The 18,314-nt window shown below is 48.2% G+C and overlaps 1 protein-coding gene and 1 pseudogene across 2 annotated transcripts in view; one reads left to right on the top strand and one right to left on the bottom strand.

The window, feature by feature from the left end:
* Window positions 1-18,314, bottom strand: part of LOC148646899 (protein NLRC3-like) — a 1,251,308-nt gene that overhangs the window by 359,869 nt on the left and 873,125 nt on the right. The gene's annotated exons all lie outside the window — the stretch shown is intronic.
* Window positions 1-18,314, top strand: part of LOC148646904 (latent-transforming growth factor beta-binding protein 3-like) — a 46,230-nt pseudogene that overhangs the window by 13,811 nt on the left and 14,105 nt on the right. Inside the window, exons 7-13 of the transcript XR_015927790.1 lie at window positions 2,986-3,105; window positions 5,287-5,415; window positions 7,799-7,969; window positions 9,524-9,607; window positions 10,538-10,666; window positions 14,075-14,212; window positions 15,015-15,155. The product of XR_015927790.1 is annotated as a latent-transforming growth factor beta-binding protein 3-like (transcript). The remainder of the gene's footprint in view (window positions 1-2,985; window positions 3,106-5,286; window positions 5,416-7,798; window positions 7,970-9,523; window positions 9,608-10,537; window positions 10,667-14,074; window positions 14,213-15,014; window positions 15,156-18,314) is intronic.

Here is an 18,314-nt window from a genome sequence, read left to right on the forward strand (position 1 = left end):
TTGGCCAGGACACCAGGGTTACACCCCTACTCTTCTCGAGAAATGCCCTGGGATTTTTAATGATTTTTATGTCTCATTGGTGCCTTTTTAAAGTACTGTATAGTATCCCCATCACTATACTGAGGCACACAGGCCATGGGGTGAGTGCCCCCTGCTGGCCCCACTAACACCTCTTCCAGCAGCAGCCTCAGCTTTCCCAGGAGTCTCCCCTCCAGGTACTGACCACACTCACACCTGCTGAGCTTCGGGGGGGAACTGCAGGGTGATATGGCTGCTGGCAAATTTCAAGTGCAGGTTTTGCGCATCTGGCCTCTACCAGACAGTTGTACAAAGAAAGATGGGGGTGAGGAGGCAGACTGTCCCATCAAGAAGGTTTTCCAAGAAAAGGACAGATCTCCTCAATTTCACGGTGCCGTATTTTCCCCCGGGAAGCTGTAGCATTGACAGCATTAGAATTAATTTCCCTTACATAGCACCCAGTATCAACATGTCACTTTAATACTGTTTCCAAAATGATTTCTAGTTCTGATGTGGCCAGTTAGCCATTTCGGTTCATTTATTTTGTGTTTTTTAAAGAAAAGAAGTGGAGATTTTGTTTGTTTTTTTGGGGGGGGTGGGGGGTGGTTTGCAAGTCTTTGCCAGGAACATCACTGTCAAAGCTGTGAGATCACTGCGGCATGTCCTTCAAAACTGACTCTTTATAATAATGATTATAATAATAATAATTGCTTACACTTATATAGCGCTTTTCTGGACACTCCACTCAAAGCGCTTTACAGGTCATGGGGATCCCCTCCACCACCACCAGTGTGCAGCCCCACCTGGATGAGGCGCCAGTCCGCTCCCCACACACCAGCTCTCAGTGGGGAGGAGAGCAGAGTGATGGAGCCAGTTCAGAGAGGGGGGTTATTAGGAGGCCATGATGGGTAAAGGCCAGGAGGGAAATTTGGCCAGGACACTGGGGTAACACCCCTACTCTTTTTGAGAAACACCCTGGGATTTTTAATGACCACAGAGAGTCAGGAGCTCGGTTTTACGTCTCATCTGAAAGACGACGCCTGTTTACAGTATACAGTATACTCTTTGACACTACGCAACAGTATACAGTATATTAATAACGGGGTGCGATGAGCCCTCTCGACATGATATTTTAAGGGTGACGTCCCTCCCAGGGTTGCTCAAGATCTGCAGTGCATGTCGGCATTGTGGATGTGGCGCCAGTTTTATGCCGGGAGGATTGGGCCCAGTTTGAATCCAACCCCATATGGTACCGGGTATTCTATACAGGCAAAAGCACCACCTGCAACTTTTCTATGGTCTGTTGGCTGTTTTTTATTTGATATTTTCTTAGTAATGTTATTTTATGTGGAATGAGTCATTGTTGCATGCCTGCGGCTTAAATTACTCCCTCCTGGAGATGAATAAAGTATTTGGAGTTGAATTGAAAATGCTTAGCCCCGTGAAAAAATTGGGCACAAATGAAATTTACGTAGGATAACTGCACCGCTTCAACTAGAAAAACGCACCGCTTGGAGAAATTAAATTCCTCTGTTCCAGACCAATGGGATTCGGTCATCCGCAAGATGTTCCTTTGAGGCCAGGGATCATTAACGTCACGCAAAACCACACAGTTAGAAATTACAAAAAAAAGCTAAAAGAGAAGTCAAGGAGCTTGAAAATGACTAAGAAGGAAAAAGATGGGAAATCAGACAGTTTATAGTACTGGGAGTTGAGCAGCTTGTTGGTAGAGAAGGATGTTAAGATCCTTTAAAGGTCTCAGTGGAAAACTTCTTGTCTGGCTGTTCCAGTGAGGAACCCAGAGCAGGTAGTTTGGGGACCTGCACCAGATTAAACTGACCTGATCATAAAGAAAGGGGTGAAGTCTGAAAAAGCAGAAAGTCAGTGAGGTAGATGGGACCCTTTTCCTTTCTCAGCCTTGAAATGCCAGCAGCCATATCGCCCTGCAGCTCACTGCTGGCAGCCCCACTGGAGCTCAGCAGGTGTGAGCCTGGTCAGTACCTGGAGGGGAGACTCCTGGGAAAGCTGAGGCTGCTGCTGGAAGAGGTGTTAGTGGGGCCAGCAGGGGGCGCTCACCCTGCGGTCTGTGTGGGTCCTAATGCCCCAGTATAGTGACGGGGACACTAGACTGTAAACAGGCGCCGTCCTTCGGATGAGACGTAAAACCGAGGTCCTGACACTCTGTGGTCATTCAAAATCCCAGGGCGTTTCTCGAAAAGAATATGGGTGTTACCCCGGTGTCCTGGCCAAATTTCCCATTGGCCCTTACCAATCATGGCCTCCTAATAATCCCCCTCTATGAATTGGCTACATTACTCTGCTCTCCTCCCCACTGATAGCTGATGTGTGGTGAGCGTTCTGGGGCACTATGGCTGCCGTCGCATCATCCAGGTGGATGCTGCACATTGGTGGTGGTGGAGGGGAACCCCATTACCTGTAAAGCGCTTTGAGTGGAGTGTCCAGAAAAGCGCTATATAAGTGTAAGCAATTATTATTATTATTATTATTATTATTATTACCTACCGTCCGGTATCGAAGCATTCAGTCAAAGATTAACAGATTACAGAACAGCTTCTACCTCCAATAAGACTGCTAAATAGCCGAGCTGCAGTCACCTTCAGCAAATCACCTGTAATGGCTACATTGACACACAGTTTTCACTGTATTCGGCCTGCTGCACTACTTAGACATAATGTATTGCATACACCCTGGACGCATTGCAGCTCTATGTATATTGAGCTCTGTCTTGAGTTGATTTTATTCCATTTCTATTGCATTATTATCTATTATTATGTAACCTTTCATTTTCTGATTTATACCACTCCCTTTGAGCATGTCGAAAATACATTTCATTGCCAGCAACTACTGCTGCATGCTGTATTGTTTGTGCATTTGATAAATCAACTTTGATTGATTGATAGATTGACAGGTTTGGCTTCTCCCCCCCCCTCCCCCCTCCCCATGCAGACATCAACGAGTGTGAGAGACCCTCGAACTGTCAGAGGGGCCGCTGCATCAACACCATGGGCTCCTACCGGTGCGAGTGCCCCAAGGGCTTCCAGCTGGTCAGTGGGCGTCTCTGCCAAGGTAGGCTGGTGCTTGCCATTGGTCAGGAGATATAATCACCAGTGACACTAGCGGGCACAGGGGCCGCGTCTCCCTGACCTTAGTGTCCGACACGGTGATTGTAGTGCAGCAGAGAAAGCATGTCCCAGTCCAAATGTTCAATTCAAGCCAGCAGCCATATCGCTCTGCAACTCATAACTGGCAGCCCCATTGAAGCTCAGCAGGTGGGAGCCTGGTCAGTGCCTGGATGAAGAGACCTCCTGGTTAAAACTAAGGTTGCTGCTGGAAGAGGTGTTAGTTGCGCCAGCAGGGGGCGCTCACCCTGCGGTCTGTGTGGGTCCTAATGTCCCAGCATAGTGACGGGGACACTAGACTGTAAACAGGCGCCGTCCTTCGGATGAGACGTAAAATCGAGGTCCTGACTCTCTGTGCTCATTAAAAATCCCAGGCTGTTTCTTGAGAAGAGTAGGGGTGTTACCCCAGTGTCCTGGCCAAATTTCCCCCCTGGCCTTTACCCATCATGGCCTCCTAATAACCCCCCTCTCTGAACTGGCTCCATCACTCTGCTCTCCTCCCCACTGAGAGCTTGGGTGTGGGAAGCGGACTGGCGCCTCATCCAGGTGGGGCTGCACACTGCTGGCGGTGGAGGGGATCCCCATTACCTGTAAAGCGCTTTGAGTGGAGTGTCCAGAAAAGCGCTATATAAGTGTAAGCAGTTATTATTATTATTTCCTGTGAAAGCCCGCCATTTTCCAGCACAAATAAAACTTCCCTTCCTGCTCTTGTTTTCTGGAACCTCATCGTCCGTCAGAAGGTATCGTAATGGGTTAGGGGGTGTGAGTAATTTAATGTAGGGCGTCACGTGGTAGTGATTCAAAAAACAAGAGAGAGAAGCAGATTAAAATCGGGCTGCTGGATAAAGTTTGCCTGTCAAGCAAATCCTTAAAAAGTTAAGAACTGCACATTCCCTCTGGTCAGGAATGAAGAAATGGGAAGGCTTATCGGCACATGGTTTCTTTTGTCTCTGGCAGGGCGAAGAAACCAGGCAGCAAATGTAAAAAAAAAACAACTAATATTTGCTTGCGATAATTTACAGATCCCAAAGCACAACATCTACATCTATTTTGTTTAGATATTAATAAAAGTGCGGGTTATCGGGTTCCTTTTATGTAGTGAGGCACGAATACTGTATATAGGAAAATGGGGGATGTCGTTCTTTATAAAGTAAAGATCCTGTTCAATACTAAATTTCTTCCTCAAATGGACGCTAAATGAGTGGGGAACCTCTTCCTGACTCCAAACTTGACATCACTAAACAAGCGAGAGACGAAAGCTACACACATATAATCATCCATTATTTCCCTTTATTGATCCCTCATCAATTTCCCTTCGGGATCAATAAAGTCCTATCTATCTATAAGAAATTGGTATTTACACATTGATAAGAGAACAGTCCCTTACCTAAAGCCTAGAGTTTAGTGCTCAGATTAACGGGTGTTCTGTTCTTACCGTCTGTCAGTTGAGGTCTGCTCTCTTGTGGTCCTGATCCTTCTCCTGTTTTTCTTTCTTCTCTTTGTTAATGACTGTATCAACATTGGTCCGGTCTCCTCTGTTGATCCCCTAAGAATGCTGACTTCGGGATTGATACAAAATTAGCTTAGTCTTAATTGGGGGGGGGGGGTAATTGCTTGGCTGGCTGGATTTTAAGACAGGAAAAGAGAGGCTGTCTTTCTGGTAGCAAAATTTTGTCCAGTGACTGGAGGCCTCCTGAACTCCTGTCGCACTGTGCAGCTTTCTGAAATATCCTAAACCCTCCATAGCGTAGCAACTGCTTTTTGTCCAGGAACAGGTAAAGGTGTATGTGACACCCGAAGAAGACTCCACAGCCGAAACGTTGTCTCTTTCTTTCCCTTTCAGCATGGAATGAGTTTTTATTCAGCCTAGTACAGATCTTTAACTGTGTTAATATATTCTGAAACAAGGTCCATGCGTATCCGGTTTCCAGTCCATGATCTGTACAGCTCTGTGGCCGAACAACAATGTTTAGAGACAAGAGGAGGCCACGTAGACTCTCTGCCTCCTTTGCTTGTAAGGTCTGGATCAGCTTTGAGGAAATCTGTTTTTTTTATATATATATTCTTGGTCATAGTAAAGGTGAAATCTTGGCAGCCTTGCCTTCATGTTATTTCTGTCCCCTCGTAGACATCGACGAGTGCGCCCACGACAGGAGTCTTTGCCAGCCGAACAGGCTGTGCCAGAATGTGGAGGGCAACTATATCTGTCTGTGCCATGAGGGCTTCATCAGCTCAGAGGACAAGCACAGCTGTGAAGGTAGATTACATATGTGATCTGCGAAAAAAGACCTGCCACCTTCCCCGCTGTTTCTTCGGCTTTTGTTTCTTTATTTTGCAGCCAGGACTCAACCAGTAAATGTATTCACTCGGAACACACCATGAGTCCTTAGGCCCCGACAACGCTGAATCAAACCTGGGTCTTGAGTCTGCCGTAGCTGGGATTCCCTGAGCAGTAGGCATTCTGCCAAAGGGGTAGGAGGAACGTTAGTCAGCCAGGGCCTTCATGGCGATTTGGTTAAACGGTGACCCGCCGAAACACATGACATCATCACTCGGTGCTACCCATCCCATAAGGCATGGCGGAGTGGCCGGGTCATCAAAAAGCCGAATGTCGCCGAGAGGTGTAACTGACAGTTATCGGCTTTGTCGGGCATTTCTGATGTGACACGAAGGAGTGCAGTGATGAGCTGGGCTCATACAGCTGGGCCAACGTGTCAACTCTTGAGAATCAAAGAAGTGTCTCGGGGCGCGTTCCTCACATGGAAATGAGAGGATTCAGTAGCACCTTAAGGGAGCTGATTTTTCTCGTCAGACAGGAGAACAAAACCAGACGGAGAGTGGCCACACCCAGGGAGATAGAACTGTGATATCTCGGGTTAGGCACAACAAGGGGCATTTACGGAGACTGTTCAAGTAAAGAGGAAAATTAAAACTGAAGATTGCTGTTTCTGACTGCCAGATGACCGAAGTTCAAGTCTTGTCCTCTGGCCAAACAGGATCTGCCAGTGATTTAAAAATCTATTTAATCACGATGTAACAGGGAAAGTGGAACAGCGAAGGTTGAGGACCTAACTCGGGCAGGAAGGGTAAGATATCAGGTTGGTCTGAAACTTAGTAAGTACCTCCCATATAAATATCTGAGAGAAGATGGGTTTAATGTGTTTGAATCCTCCACAAGGCTACATGACAGGAGGGTCTGTTATACCTAGATACTAACAGTCATGGATTGGAATTCCAAAGGAATGATAAAGACCTCCTCTTGATGTCCTTCAACAAACAGGCCACCATCAGCCTTCTAATCCGGTAGAGCGAAGCACTGAATTGAGGAGCTGTCTTCACTTCAAGCTAGCACTTACCCTGCAAGCAACAGGAGCTGCTTCCCTATGGATAAGGCTCACCCCCAACGATGCTCTCCCTGTGGTGTAACCCGGTTTCTGGGGAGAATCCCAGTCGCAATGATGCTGTCCAGATCTAAACCACCCGAGGAATGCCTGCATCCTCTGATCTGCCTTTCATCAGCTGAGCCACACTCAGGTGTCCCTGCTTTTTAAAATCCCCTGATCCCAGCATCCAAGTACAGATTTCATTACACCTTTAAGAAAGCAGTAAGCTCAAAACCCTGGTCTGGTCCTTGTGAGAAGAAGTGTTTGCAGATTTTTTTTATCGCAGCTCTCTAAAATCACCTCTGTAACTGATCAGCATTTGAATCAATCCATGTCTTTAAACGTGATTAGCTGGGAATTCATCATGCATTGGATCTGTGTGTTTCAAAGCGATAAGCTGGGAAATCAAGTGTTGGATTTTCCACCCGCTAACAGGAAACATGAGCTGGCAGGTTGTTGGTGATGTTGTTTCCGTACCACTGCTCACTAAGAGAGGAACCACATTCAGAGAATTGAGAAGACATTGGTGCCCTCTTGTGGGTTGGGGTGGAATAAACAGGCACCTTGCTACACCCCACTAAAAGGATCCTCACCAGATCCAGTGCTAAAGACTCCCTGAAACAAATCTTCTCCTTCTGAAACCAAGACCTTTGCTTCGAGTGCAAAGAATTGCAAGAGGAAACAAGGACTGCTCAGACCATGGGCAGCTGGAGAACATGCTTTTATACAAGGAGGTCACGAGTGAAGGCAAGCTAGCCAGCTTTGTAGTGGCCGCTGCTTATATGGGGGGAAAAGCAGCGGTTCGAGGATGCAGCACAGTGGATACGAGCAAGCAAACAGTCCAGAGTTGTGGTCTAACAAAGGAAGAATGAAATCGAAGTAGACTCGAGAGCGAAGCACAAGTGGAAAGGTGAAATTGAGACAAAGGTAGGCTAGGAAGCCAATAGAGTAACACAAGGGAGGGAACACAAAGCTTGGGAACTCAGCTGTGGTTCAGGGCAAAATTCTATAACAGAGCCCAGAGCACTGCCAAGGTACTGGTTGCCAGGGTTACGTGATCCGACAGGAAGCCTGCTCCACCTGAGATGGGTTGGGTCGTAAATAGTGGACAGGTGGAACAGGCTTCCTGTCGGATCAGGTAACCCCTGCAACCAGTAGAAACTCCTCTGGATGCTGTGGCAATGCTAGCTGGGGGGCTCAGTGGTGATCCAGAGAGGGGGGGGTGCCAGCATGACAAGCTCCTGTTTTCTTCTGCAGAGATCGAGACGGACGACGACGACAAGAAGGAGTGCTATCTGAACCTGGACGACACAGTATTCTGCGACAGTGTCCTGGCCGTCAACATCACCAAGCAGGAATGCTGCTGCACCGTCGGGGTGGGCTGGGGGGACAGGTGCGAGATCTACCCCTGTCCCGTCCACAATTCCGGTACGACCGTCTACTCCCCCCACCCTTAACTCAGCCCACTTCTGTGTGTGTGTCCAGTTTTGCAACAAGCCTTTAAAATGAATGGGGAAATATATTAAATTCAGTCTTATCAGTTCAAATGTCAGTGCAGCTTTATTTCCACCAATAACGTGCAAAAAGATAAGAGACTGATACTAAGCAATGAGGCCTAATTAAATTGGTTCTGAAGCTAGGCAGTATCAAAGCTTTCTAACTTTGCTAAATTAGATCTAGTCGTGATTCTTTCTATTTAAACTTCTGTTCATCATTGAGCAGGATCAGTCACCCCAGTCACATAAAAAAGAATGGTATAGCAGGGTCTAGACATTCGCGAAGGTTTGGTGCAGAGAACCATCGCCGGTTGCCAGATTCACATACAACTAAGTCTAAGTCATTTATACCACCACATAATCTACTGCAGTTTATAGTATAGTACTCAGTTTAAAAGACATAAGTAAAGCTCTTATATAACAAAACACTAATGCATTGGCTTTAAGTTAAGTAAAATAAAACTGATCAACTAAAACAAACAACAGCAATCACAAATGTGTAGTAATCAGCTACAATAAACAACGTGAATCCCTCTCTCTCTCTGCTCTGTGATCAGCATGCCCCACTGTAATGAAGTGGGCAATAAAACTGTCATTCCCCACACAGCTGACACAGGACCTGGAGCGTCCATTCCAGTGCAGGCTGAGGTGCTGGTACTTGGGCAGCTCAGAAACTACTACAGATTCATCTCAGATTCATATCTTCTGTGCAAGATCATTTGGACATTGAAATGAGCAACCTTTGTCTCATTTTTATCCAGCTCTGCTCTGATTCCAGCCCAAACCCCCCAGTGGACAGACTAAATCATTCATTTTGCAGACATTGAGACCCTGCTTGTATGAACAGGCATACCCTCAGTGTTCTCATGAATAGATCGAGGACAGGCACAGCACAGGACAAGGCAGAAGAACATATGGACCTGGAGAATATAAATTCCAGCATCTAGTTTCAGAGAAAGTCATGGTGCTGCCTGCTAGCTTGACATAAGGGAACGGTCTAACGGTCTAAGGTGTTTGTTTCAGTCATCCTGGAACACAATAATAATAATAATAATAATAATAATAGAATGGTGAAATAACAATTCACTTATGGAAAGGTGTGTGTAACCAGTAAAAAAACGGTGTACATCTGGACCAGCAGTGTGAACCCTAATGAGCCTTCCATCCTTTTTTAAACAGCTTCTTCCATTTTAGGGTCACAGAGGAGCTGGGGCCTATCCCAGCAAGAGCCAGTACATCGCAGGGCACACACTGACACATACACACACTCATATCAGGGCAGAAGCCAGTTAACCTACTAACACGTCTCTGGGCTGTGGGAGGAAACCCACATGATCACAGGGGGAACATGCAAACTCCACCCAGACAAGCACCCCAGGTCCACATCTGAACCCAGGGCCCAAGCGCTGCGGGGCAGCAGTTCTTTAAACTGTGACACCGTCATGTTCTTTCCCTGAAGCTCCTTTCCGATGCTTGTTTTCCGCAGCGGAGTTCCACTCCCTGTGTCCGATTGGAAGAGGCTTCTACATCGAGGAGAGCATCACAGAGTATGGGCTGCCAGCGCACAGAGGTAGGTTCTCGCTAAAACAAGAGATACATACACACCCCTATTTCTGTTATACAGCTGAACTTCCCCCTCCGATACAAGCTGTTTTGTTTGTTTTGTCTTAGACAGCACAAAATGTATTACTTAATGTAATTAATGTGCCTGACATGTTGATTGTCGGAGTGAACTATAGAGATCCTGCAGATTGAATTTCTCCGCATAAGTGCTTCAATAAACTGCTTGTCAACAACAACAGCCACCCTTATCCAGCATTGTGGTGGAAAATGCAAAGTCTAATTGTATTCAAACAAAAGCAGCTGTGAGCCTGGCCTGTACCTGACTGGGAAACCTCCTGGGAAAGATAAAGGTGCTGCTGGAAGAGGTGTTAGTGGGACCAGTAGGGGGCGCTCACCCTGTGGTCTGTGTGGGTCCTAATGCCCCAGCATAGTGACGGGGACAATAGACTGTAAAAAGGTGCCGTCTTTCAAATGAGACAAATGAGGCCCTGATTCTCTGTGGTCATTTAAAAATCCCAGGGCGTTTATTGTAAAGAGTAGGGGTGTTACCCCGGCATCCTGGCCAAATTTCCCCCCTGGCCTTTACCCATCATGGCCTCCTAATAACCCCCCTCTCTGAACAGGCTCCATCACTCTGCTCTCCTCCCCACTGAGAGCTGGGGTGTGGGGAGCGTTCTGGCGCATCATCCATGTGGGGGTACACACTGCTGGTGGTGGAGGGGATCCCTATTACCTGTAAAGAGCTTTGAGTCGATTAATATTATTATTAAACATATCTTAATGGTTTTTGCCAAACTGAGCACTTCAGGGGAGTAAGCTCTCCTGAGGGCATGGGCATCTGTTGGCACACAGTAGGTGCAGTTTCAGGCTCTCTCTTCTCACATGAATGCTTTGTCTCATTCCTGCTGGGTGTTTTGGTTTCTCTCTGTCTTGGCAGATATCGACGAGTGTGTGCTGTTCAAGGAAGAGATCTGTAAAGAAGGCCACTGTGTGAATACACAGCCTGGGTATGAGTGTTACTGTCAGCAAGGCTTCTACTACGACAGTAACCTGCTGGAGTGCATTGGTAATTCAGTTCTCTCTATTGTGGTGTCTGTCTGAGCTTTAGTCAGAGGTAGGTGAGATCTAGCTGGTGGTTCTACCCAAAGCCACAAGAGGGCGCATAGAGGTCATCTTAAAAGGGAACTGCAAAGCTATTTTTACATTTCGGGGTTATGATGCTTCGGCAGTGATGAATGCATGTCAAACCACAATGAAACTACCAAGTACACGAGAAGGTGTACAAGCTCCAGTTTACATCCAAAAAGAGACAAAGTTTCACAGTATGCCTAACGCCATATTGCTGTCATTGATGCAAAAACAGCCCTATTAACACTGTAAACATTCTTTAGACCAAGCGAATTTCACTACGATATTAGCAGTAAAATATTTTCATCAAACCGGCGCGTACAAGGCAACACATTTTTTAAGGTACTTTTAAGCATTGGAATAAAAGAGCAAGCTACCGACTGACTAAAACACACTCATAATAATTAACATTGTTAGGAGACCATGTTTCTCATTTGCTTACAGTGACTAGTGAGCAGGAAGGGCCACTTTCATGCCACAATCCGTTTGAACTCTCCCTCTCGTCCCTGGCCCCGACCAGCGGTTTCTCAACATGGTACCAAACAGTGCCTTTACCTCAAAGAGGCTCGAGAGAGAGAAAACTGTTTCAAACATCACCCACTCTCCGCAGTCTAGAGGCAGTTTCCACCTTTATACGTCTTGCTGATCATATAAGGGGAGCTGCAGTCCTAACGTCTCACACCAGTTTAGCAAATCTCGTAACGCAATCAATTCATTGACGTTCTAGAAAAAAAGACAAATTCCAAATTAAGTCTACAATCATGAACTTTGTGAAAGTACTGTAAGGTTGCCATGTTGTCGAGATTTCATGAGAGTTGCGACTTGAAGCAGCCCTTCCTGCTCACTAGTCCCAGAGTTAACCGGTGAGCAGTATTTGTCAGTGAAACCGTCTGGAAGAGGAGAGCAGTATTTCTACTGGATTAGAAGAGCTGGATCCACAAGCCTGCTTGTTTACAGGGTCACAGGGCCGCTTCACCTCACCGGAAGTCCTGCTGCCTCGTTCTGAATCGCAGAAACATGGCGCTGAGCAGACCTGGAAATGATGAAAACAGGAGGTTTTACAAGTTACTGTGCACAATTTACATTCACCGTAGTTTGAAATGCACTCATCACTACCGACTTTTTCTAACCTCAAAATTTAAAAATGGCATTGCAGCTCCCCTTTAACTTGGAAGAGGCTCGGTTCAGGGCTTGAATTCAAGGGAACTCGTTGGGCACCAGGTCTGAACCATCAGATTGTTTTTATGTTTGTCTCACTACACACACTAGAAAGAAACAGCCAAAACAGAAATGAGAAAAGCAAAACAACAAACAACATTCCGTTTTCTTTCTTCGAAAGTCAGTTTTGCAAGTTGTAGCATGTGTGGAGTGCCGCAGTTTTTTTCCCCAGGGTTTTTCCTCGTCTCCTCCTGCGGATACAAACACTGAAACTCATAGAACAAAGACAGAACCTGCGTGAGGCTTTATAAAAGCAGGTCCTGGGACAGTTTTCTTAGCCCTCCAGAATAAAACCCCAAATTGGGAAAACAAAATAAAAAAAGGGGTAATATTTTTCCAGATTTTGGAGCAGACATCCAACAGTGGCAAGTTTGCCCTGTAAATCACTGGAGCATTGCAGAAGAAACATTTGCTGTTTAAGCCACTAAATGGTTCCGATAGAATTAAGACAGAGACGAGTTCCCTTCATTGATCAAATCAAACACGTCTCACGCAAGGGCAGTTGTTCTGCAATCCACTGGCACAGTCTGTTTACCTCAGTGGTAGCTGATCAGCTCAGCCAGTAAGAGTATCATCCCATCATCCTGAGCTTGTTGGTTGCTGGTTGGCCTGACTGCCTGCTCCCAAGCACAGGCTCCTGTCTGCCTGAGCACCCCCAGAGCTGGGCTGAGGTATCCCCGACTTTCCTTAGCGCAGCTGATTTCCAGTCAGCGACTGAAGAGTGAAACCCAAACCAGTGGAAGCTGTGTGGGAGCGCATTTAAAAGCGAAAACAGGGGGCCCTTCTTTACACAGAGGGGGGTGGGAGTGTGGAACAAGCTGCCCAGTCCTGTGGTTGAAGCCCCTAGCCTGGCTGCTCTCAAGACACAGCTGGGTGAGATCTTCCAGTCAGGACAGGGCCACTTTACACAAAGGGTGGTGGGAGGGGGGCCCAGCCATGTGATTAAAGCCGATACCCTGGCATCTCTCAAGACACAGCTGGATGAGATCCTCTTCTTTACAAAGAGGGTGGTGGGAGTGTGGAACAAGCTGCCCAGCCATGTGGTTGAAGCTGAACATCTTTCAAGAAACAACTGGATGACGTCCTCAGAAAAAGAAACAACTCACTACCGCACAGGTCACAACAGCCAAATCGTTAACTAGTTAACTAGGCGAACGGATAATTAGGTGAACTTTTGATTCCGAAAAGGAAAATAGCTTTTTTCTTTGCCTTCCGGGCGTTCCTCGAAGGCAATGCAGTTTGTAGCTCAGCGATTATCCGGTCTCAGTCTCCATACCTGGAAATGATAGTAACTGGAAAAGCAGGGGAGAGCATTGACAAGTCCAGTCAGAGAGATGGATAACAAGCCTTTCTTCTTGTCTTGTCGTCTGAGCGTCTGGGGTGATCATGCAGGGGACGAAGATTTTATGTTTTCTCTTCTGCCTTCGTTGCGTAAACCAACAGGTACAGCTGGCACTGTGCTGGGGGCTCTCGCAAATTAAAGAGCTTTTCCGGCCATTCTTCCATCTGCTAACGGCTCTATCCAATTCAGGGTCACTGGGGGGCCAGAGTCTATCCCAGCAGGCGACAGGCACAAGGCAGGGTACACCCTGGATAGGATGCCAGTCCGTCACAGGACGCACACAGACACAGACACAGACACACACTCAGACCAGGATCCATTTTCCCAAAGCTGCTTAACCCCCCAGCCAGGATGTCTTTGCACTATAGGAGGAAACTCATGCAAACTGAGGAAGAACATGCAAACTCCACCCAGACAGCACCCCAGTCCGTAAGGCCGCCATGCCAACCACTCCGCCCAGCTAAATGGCTTTTGAAAGGGCAAAACGTTTGGCCATGTCGTTTTTTTTGTTTGTATGATTAAAAGCTGTGTCGAAGATCTCTTTTTGAACACCTATGTGCTGTATAGGAGCAAGGTTAGGCTAGCTGAAAAAAACAAAACACTGGTGTTGGGCACGCCTCTGAAACGTCACTTAAAAGCCCACCGTCGTTTACTAAGCTGGGGGTCCATGGGTAGCCTGAGATGCAGGCCTGCCCCCCCAGCCGACGAGAGTTGGGTCTATCCCTGCTGTGGTGCCGCGATGAAGAGGGTAGCTTGCCCTGATCGGGCGCTGTTCTGTGCCGCCAGACGTGGACGAGTGCCACGACGAGTCGCTGTGTGCCAACGGGGCCTGCGTCAACACTAGGGGCTCCTTCTTCTGCACCTGCACCCCCCCCTGGGCCTCCGACTCGTCCAAGAAGAAGTGTGTGATGCCCGCGGTCGTAGGTACGTGGCAAGGGGGGAAGTCCTGTTCTGAAGGGCAGCAGACCGGTCCTGGCCGGTACACTGCAGCAGCGCGGCGCGGCTCTTGGAGATTTAGAAAGTGTCAGAAAGATGCTTATTCCTCGTCAGGGCCACAGCACCTCAGAGGCTGTCCCAGAAGCGCAGGGCACAAAGTAAGACCACCCCCTAGACGGGACACCAGTCCACCACTGGACACACACACACACACACCCTGGACGGGACAGCAGTCCATCACTGGACACAGACACACACCCACACACCCCCTGGATGGGATGCCAGTCCATCACTGGACATGTGTACACACACCCACGCACCCTGGACGGGACGCCAGTCCATCACAGGACACGCGTACGCACACACACACCCACACATCCTGGACGGGACGCCAGTCCATCACAGGACACGCACACACACCTTGGACATGCCAGTCCCATCACAGGACACGCACACACACACCCACACAACCTCTGGACGGGACAGCAGTCCATCACTGGACACGCAAACACACCTACACACCCCTTGGACGGGACAGCAGTCCATCACCGGACACGCGCACACACACACACCCCCTGGATGGGACAGCAGTCCATCACCGGACACGCACACACCCTGGACATGCCAGTCCCATCACAGGACACACACACACACCCTGGACGGGACACCAGTCCATCACTGGACACACTTTGGGAAGTGAGTTTGGGAAGCCCCGTTCTGTGTTGTGTGGTGTTGTCTGGAGGCGATCCCCCCCCCCACCCCCGCCTAACACGGCAGGGTGCCATTGCAGATGTGGACGAATGCCAGGACCCGGCCAACTGCAAGAACGGGCGTTGCCTGAACACCCTGGGGTCCTACTACTGCATCTGCTCCCTGCCCTGGACCCTGGCCACCGACCGCAACAGCTGCATCCCCCCCGAGGAGCAGGGTGGTGAGTAAGGGCGTACCCATCTTCATATTCGAAGGACTGCCCCCCAACCCCGACCCCACCCTGACCCCTTCAGCGCGATTTTAAGCCGGCGGGTGTTGCTTAAAATGGAAAGGGACCTGTTGAAAACCGCCGCAAGACGGGACCTCCTCCTCCTCCTCCCTTGGCCTTCATCTCCAGTCTCCCTGGGGTCTTCTTATATCACGCCTGCTGGCTTGTAGAGCAGCAGCAAAGATCCGTCGGTCTTTAGCCAGTTTTTCCATGGTATCCCAGCTACGGCTCACGGCCTGCAGGTTCTCCTTCCACAGATCTCCGCCAGGTGGTTTCGGGGTCTTCCTCGCTGGCGTCTTCCCCCTTCAGGAGTCCAGAGCAGGGCAGTCTTAGTGATGGAGTTCTCCCTTCTCGCGATCCGTCTCCCCCGTCTTCTCTTCCCGACGGTGGCCGTACTCTCTCGATGGCATGGGGGGGCTAGCCTTTCTTCGCCCGGAGGTAGTCCTTGTTCCGGGAGAGGCATAGGATCCTTCCCAAGCCTGTGGGATGAAGTGTTGTGAGCTGGTTCAGATCTCCCTGCGCCATGCCCCAACGTTCTGAGCCATACAGAAGAGTTAGGGTTAGACACAGCTCTGGTATAGCTTCAGCAGGGTGCGAGTACTATATTGGGGTGACTTCCAAATGTTGTGAAGCATCCTAAAGACATTTCCAGCTTGAGTTAGTCTGTTCTGGATGTCCTTCTCCCTGGGTCTGTTTCGAGACGAACCAAGCGCTGACGATCTGAAATCTGTGCCTTTCCTGAACGTGGTTTTCCACTGATCGCGGCTCCTGGTTTAGTAGCAGAGCTCCCCCAGAGCCCCAGATCAGAGGGCGAACAGGGGTAAATTAATCCCTTAAACTACTGTAGGTGCATGTTACACCAGTCAGCCCCTTACAGCATAGACATCGCATATAACATACAATGAAAAGCATGTGTGAGGCACTTACTGTGGTTTTTCTTTTTTTAAGAACAAAAGAGGCCCAAATTAGGGAATTTAGGAACTGTAGAAACTTCTAGTTGTTAAATATGTTCACTGATATTTAAATACGCACAGCAGTGAGCACCTCGCAGCTCTTCGGTCCTGGGTTCATTCTGTTCCGGACTGGGGCATCAGATGGGGGTGGAGTTTGCATGTTCTTTTTTTTTTTGGTGTTCTGTTGTTGCCCCGTCTTCCAATGGCGTGTTGGGGTCTTTAAAATGTCCCACTGTGCTTGGGCGTGTGTGCGTACCCTTTAAGAACCGATGGCCCGTTCAGGGATAGGCGTTGAGTCACTGCGACTCTTACCAGGAATAAGCAGATTTCACATAATGGGTGGACACCTTTTTGAATGTGTTTCTGGCCATGTACTGTTACTCCGGTATATTTTTAAATTGGTTTCAGCAAGGCTGTGATAAGAGCATAAAAAAGGTACAAATAAGAGGGGCCAGGGTGTTCATTTTAGTGACGTGGCTGGGTGCGTGTTCCAGACTCCCACTCCTCTTAGTGTAAAGGCTCCTGCCCCCTGTTCTCACTTTTAAGTGCACTGCTCTGTGGTTTCCGACTTGTGCCCTTGTTCTTCCTGCCTGGCCCCGTGACGAGCCAGGCAGAAATCGATCGTCGCGATCCTGCAAAAGATTCGGGTCGTCAGACGAGCAGGGGATCTCCTCAGTCGGGCTGACAGAGGGAGGTCACCCGTCAGCCAATAGGTATTAACAGCAAGATGAAAACAAGAGGGACAGGAGACCTCGAATTGCGCCGTCCCCGGTTTTGGCAGGTTCCGTTCAATTTCAAGCGATCCCTGTCTGATTGAAAGAGGCGAAAGGGGTTCTTTGAAAATATGAATATTGGTACGACCCCTGCGCTTGAATAATCCATGATGGGCGATTAACGAGGGAGGGCCAGGGAGGGGGGGAGATCTAAGCTGGGGCAGTTCAGTCAGAGCAGAAGGATGAGATGATAACTGTCTCCCGAACGTTACAGGTAAGTGTGACTGACGCACACAGCTCAGCCGTGTCCCAACCACGAGGCAAATTCCGAATGTTGTCTGCAGTGTTGAGAGAAACAGGTTTGCACATCAAGAGCAGGGATCACACATTCCTCAGTCTTCCTTCCTTCCATAGTTCACACATATGGAAACTACAGAACATTACCTGCTGCCATACGGATGGAATGACCGAGACAACACATATCGAATGCACACGTGAAAAAACATTGCAGTGCAGAAAATGCACTTCATTGATAGAACGTGCATCCTGCACAGTGCCCAGATACTGGAAACCTGAATGCAGTCTAAAATCCGTCTTTTAACATTGCGGGAGTAACATCAGTATACATTGAAATATAATGACAGATGTCTGAGAAATAATGATATGCGTTTTAAAAATGCATATTTGTTGATGGTCATTAACATTTGATAAATGTGTTCCAGTATGTGTTTTGGCCACTATTTGTAATGCAGGATGCAAACCGGATACCTCTTATTGATCTTTACACTGGTAAATGTTGCGCTTTTACCACAATTTTACCATACTCCTGCTGTGGACTCTAGGGGGTCTCTACTCTGTTTTCACTTGCTTACTATAGTACTGGCCCCCAGGAAATGATGATGGGAAAGCCGCAGAACTGTCACAACACAATGATCAGTTTACCAAGATATCTCTCGTCTGTCTTGAGAGAGATCGTCAGCATATACACATCTTTATCTGTCAGTTGTAAGTAGGCTAGGAGACTCTCGATAGCAGGTATCCTTGAAAATCAGATAGACAGAGGCCCCCTGACACTGTGTCTATCACAGAAGATAAGGAAAAGGCTTTATATTACTGTTTTTTTAAACCTGACACCAGTTCGGGCAGAGCGATGGCACTGTGGCTCAGGATCTGCGCCTGTGGCTGGAAGGTTGCCAGTTCAGATCCCGCGGCCGGCAGAGGAATCCTACTCCATTGGGCCCCTGAGCAAGGAGCCAGGCCCTTCACCCCAACTGCTCCAGGGGTGCTGTATAAATGGCCGACCCTGTGCTCTGACCCCCAGCTTCTCTCTCCCTGTCTGTGTGTCTCATGGAGAGCAAGTTGGGGTATGTGAAAAGACACATTCATAATGCAAGACATTGTATATGGCCAAAAAAGTGATCTATCTCTTGAGTTTAGACTTCAAC

The sequence above is a fragment of the Lepisosteus platostomus genome, chromosome 16, assembly GCF_059453375.1.
Source record: "Lepisosteus platostomus isolate fLepPlt1 chromosome 16, fLepPlt1.hap1, whole genome shotgun sequence".
Classification (NCBI taxonomy): Eukaryota; Metazoa; Chordata; class Actinopteri; order Semionotiformes; family Lepisosteidae; genus Lepisosteus; species Lepisosteus platostomus.